The sequence below is a fragment of the Myotis brandtii genome, unplaced genomic scaffold, assembly GCF_000412655.1.
Source record: "Myotis brandtii unplaced genomic scaffold, ASM41265v1 scaffold555, whole genome shotgun sequence".
In the NCBI taxonomy this organism is placed as follows: domain Eukaryota; kingdom Metazoa; phylum Chordata; class Mammalia; order Chiroptera; family Vespertilionidae; genus Myotis; species Myotis brandtii.
This window is the reverse complement of record NW_005370065.1, coordinates 667,615-672,395: the sequence shown is the minus strand read 5'-3', so window position 1 is coordinate 672,395 and position 4,781 is coordinate 667,615. Positions and strand designations below refer to the sequence as shown.

At 55.3% G+C, this 4,781-nt stretch overlaps 1 protein-coding gene across 1 annotated transcript in view; it reads left to right on the top strand.

The window, feature by feature from the left end:
* The window catches only part of MARCKSL1 (MARCKS-like 1), a 9,219-nt gene that overhangs the window by 2,135 nt on the left and 2,303 nt on the right, over positions 1 to 4,781 (top strand). The window lies entirely within an intron of this gene.

Below are 4,781 nucleotides of genomic sequence, written 5' to 3'. Positions count from 1 at the left end.
CCACCACACACAGAGACCAGGGGAAGAGGGAGGAAAGGAGTATTGGGATGATCACTTAGTAAGTTCTGTCTAGTAACTTACTAAGTTTTGTCTAATAACTGGGGTGTATACCTGAAATCAATATAATAATGTATGTCAATTCTAATTGAAAAATTGAAAAATGATACTTTTAGGTCTGGGCTGCCTAAAATTCTGAAAGGAAACTTTCAGAATCCCTGTCCCTGTGATTTGGTGACTGGTTGCATGGTGGGTCCCAATAAAGGCCCTGAAGTAGCTCAGTATCTAGACCAGGTTCAAGGCTAAGTGATTGGCAGCGAGGCTGCAGGCCTGCGTCCTCCTGACTACCTTGTCAGAACCTAGCATACCCAGGATGCCAGAGCTCACGTCACCGGCCGCCAGCCCTGTGACTGCCTTGCCGACATCTGACTGCTCCTCCCAAACCCAAAGCATCAGAACCCCTGTGGATGCCTCCATCTGAACTTAGCATTGCCCTGCTCCGCAGAGCTTCTGAAAACCACTTTCTGCTAGTCCTGACCTCCCCCGCTTCTGCTCACATAAACTCTCCTCCTCGGGGCTTCGGTTTCCTCCTCTGTAAATGGAAACAAAGATGCTACATATCTCACTGGTTGGAAGGAATGTATGGGAAGCAGCATGTAATCAGTGCTAGCAGCTTTGGTTATTATTGCTGCTGGCCATTCCTGCCTTGTTAAGCGCCATGTCAGTATTAAAGATCTCCTCAGTGGTCCAAGGTCTCCATGATTCTGTCCTCTGGGGTTTTCCCTCCCCCTCTCTGCTGGCTCCCTCCCCGGCTCCTTTCTGGGGTCATCTCCTGCTGCCTGCCCCTCCAATGGCAGTGCTCCTTACTGCCCTGGTACTTTCTGGGTGACCTCATGTGTTGTGTGGCTCCTGTTAAAAGCAGTGATCGGAGGCCCAGATTTTGTGGGGTCAGTTCTGACTTAAAACCTTCTGTCGGTTGTCCCTGGATGGTCTCTAGTCAGGCTGGGCCCTGGCCTTTGTGATCTCATGTCTATGTGCTGAAGTGTCCTGGTCATCTCCCCGAGTGTCCTCTGGACCTCACACTCAACAAGTCTAGATTCAGCAAACCCCTCCCAATTATTTTTTTCCTCCGATGCCTTGTCTCAGTCAAAGAATTCACTTTGCCAGCTGTCACCCCCAAACAGAAATGTGGGCAACAACTTCATCACTTCCTTCTCCCCACTCAACCAACCCCTTTACCCCGCCAGTCGCCGAATCCTAGGGAGCCTGTCTCCTGAACTTTGCTCCGGACTAGGCCTTTCCCTCCATCCACGTCCTCACACAAGCCATTTGCTGTTCTCCCTTTGTCCTGCTCTAAGCTCTTCCTCCATCCCCTGGCCCACCCACATGCCCCCTCTCCACGCCGCCCACGACCCTCGTCTGGTCTTTCGTCTCCCCTTTAGGCATTGCCTGTCTCTTCCCTCAATGGGAAACCCCTGTGAGCAGGGCCTGTGTGACTCACAGTTGACACTCTGCCTTGGTGAGAGCAGAAGGAATTCCAGTCTTTGTGAGTTTGAATCAGAGCCCAACCTCTCACTGTACTGATAAGCAAACTGAGGCCCAAGAGGAGAGGGGACTGGCTCACAATTACAGAGCAGGAAGAGGCAGACCTGGGGCTAGAACTAAGGTCTCTGGGTCCAGGATGTTCCTGGAAGGAGACAGGGACCCTGGGGCTGGGAACACCCCTCTGCCCAGCTGGCCCAGGAACCAGCCTCTCTCCTTCCCACACCAGACCCACCTGAGCTGTGCCAACTCACCATTCCTGAGGCCTCCACGGGGACCTAGCCACTCGCTGATGTCTTCCCCCATCTCTAGGCCTTTCCTGACTAGGAAGGCCCATCCTCCATCACTGACTAGGTAGTGCTTACTCCCACCTCACCTGGCATCTGATCTGATCCCCACCACAGGGCCCCCCTCAGAGATCCCAAAATGCCCTCCAGCCTCCTTTATGGGACAGTGTTCTCTGCTGCCCTCCTCCATCTTCAGCCCCACCCTACATCTCTCTGAGGTCCCAGGCTTCCTGCCAGGGAAATTCATTCCTTTCTGTCCATGGGGACTAGGAGCTTCTCGGACCAGGGCCGGGGGCTGAGCCTTACCAGAGCTGGGAACAGATGGGGGATGTATGAAAACATGGGGTTTCTAGTCTCTGCAGCTTCCCTTCCCCCATGTATCCTGGAGTCACCCTGTTTTCCCATTCCTCCTTTCCCTGCCACTCTTCCTGGCCGAAGTTCACACCTCAAAGATTCTGACCACCACAGCCTCAGGGACCCACTGAAGCACACCCAGCACCCATGAGCACACATACAAAGTATTCACTCTTTTGTCCACACACTCATAGACATCCTCTACACAGCCACACACACTCATAGGAATACACCCAGTCACAGTCAGACAATAGTCAGCAACATGCAATCTCAAGGACAGACAAGCACACACCCAGAAAGTCTCAGAGTCACCAAGAGTCACCCTAAATACACACAGTCACACAAGGATGCAGACTCACACAACCACAGCTGTACACACCTGGTCACACACACATGCAGAGTCACAAAGTCTCTCACACACAGACAGATACAGAGCAATACACAGTCACACACAGAGAGAAACAGACACACACAGTTGCACACAGGCCCCTGGAGACGCAGAACAATGGACACATTGTTTGGGCTGGCAGCAGCTGGGGAGGAAGGAGCAGCAGTGTGGACAGAGGAGGCAGTGGGGGCTGCTGTACCCACCCCCTCACTCATGCAGCATCCTCTAAACCTCTTCCTTTTTCCAGAAGCCAGATTCTGCTGGGACCTAGATTTGCTGAGGGACTAGGCTCCCATGCATCCCCCTGCCTGCAGCCTCCAGCAACGTCCGATGGATAATGCAGGGGCTCCCTGTGGACCAGGCTCCTTCTGAGGATCTGGGGACTCAGGGTCCTTTAGCTCTGATGCTCCTTTCTCCTCCTGGGATTATCCAAGCAATTTGCCTCTCATCCCCTGAAGGGCAGTGCCTGGAAGTCAGGAGCCTTGGGATCTGCTCTTAACCTCTGACCTCAACTTCTCCTCAACTCACCCACACCCCAGCTAAGCCCTACCAGCTCAGGTGGGTAGCTCCTGGCAGCATTGTGGGTTCCCTATTGTGGCCAACACAGAGATGCAGGTCACCACGTCCATCCCTTTGGCAGTGGGTAGAGAAGTCACTGTCATATGAGAGCTGCAGCTGGGCCTGGTGTCCCCCCAACCACCCCAAAGCTAGTTCTTCTTGCTTCCCACTCTGACCAAGCGGCCCTAGATCTCAACAGAGAATTCTTCCAGGGGTTTCCTTACAGCCTTCAGCCCATTGTAGCAGGTCTCTTGGCTCTTTCTCACCCTCAGCTACTGGTATGTGCTGTGTGCCCTTGAACATGTCACTTTCCTTTTTTGAACCTCAGTGTCCCAGACTATAAAATGGGAGGGTGCTAATGAAGCTGAGAGTGTTGTGTATCCAATTGTGGGTGGGGATGGAGGATATAAGAGTAAGTGCTGAATGTAGAAGCCACCTCAGCCTATCTCTCCACCCCCATGTTGCCTGCTCTGTGGTTAGAGTTCCTGATTTCTCAGGTGTGTGTGTGAGGGGAGGAGAATGCGGGGGGGGGGGTATGCCCATCCCTGAGAACCTCGGTCCTCTCAGGAGGCCTTACCCACTGTAGGTTGGAGGGAAGATGGACACTAGGCTGAGCTAGCTGTCCAGGAGACAGCCTTGCTTTTGTAGCACTTTGCTTCCTCCAGTTCCCATCCCCTTCCTGCTGCACAGTGACAACACACACAACCCCTTCACCCCAGGCAGCGGCACATACACACATCTGGGGCCAGCCAGGCCTCTGGGGTTCCCATGGCCTGTCCAGGCTTGGAGGGAGCCTTGGTGATGTCCTACCCCTCCTCTTCAGGAAGGTTTGTTGATCCCCCTCCTGGGGTACCTCTGCCTGCTTCATGGGGAGTCCTGATGTAGGGGAGCAGGTGTGGGGGGGAGAGCACCGGACAAGTTAGACAGAGTATAACAACATCTTTGAGCCCCAGGCTCCTCAGCTGTCAAAGGGAGATGAAGATGCCCTTCAAGGTCGCAGGACCACCTTCAAAGTGCCCAAGCTGAGGGCATGAGGGACCAAGAGTGAGCTTGTCTGTGGGGGCTCAGCATGACTGGCCACCAAGGACTGAGCGTAGGGATGAGGATGGGGCCTCGCCTCACCGGTCTGACCAGAACGATCCAACATGTGGTCAGACCCCCAGGCTGGCTCAGGCACGCCCGCAGGGGAGTGGGCGGGACCTCGCACCTGTCTCCGGGCCTGAGGGGTGCAGATCCTAGCGAGGGGCCCTGCAGCTTCGATGACCACATTCTCTGGAGCATAACTCACGACCAGCATGTGATGAGTTAGCCCTTCAAGAGTTCTAGGGGGAGGCTGCCAGGGCAGGACCGAGGCAATGGGGCTACTCCCGGCGCCGAGAGGCGGGCCGTGAGAGGAGGGGATGTTTGCTCGCTCCCCTTCCCTCCAGCAAAGCGCCCCTCTGCCCAGCCCGCCAAGAACCCGCCTCGCTCCTTCCACATCACACCCCACCTGCCGCGCAGGCTGGGGGACCAGACCTCCAGCATCACCACTGCACTAGCGGGGCGCGCGACCTGAGCCCGCCCCCGCCCCTCGATTGGGCGCTCATTTAAATGCCCAGCCACGCCCCGAGCTCGGGGCCCAGATATATAGGCGGCTCGGCGGGCGGCGGGCGGCA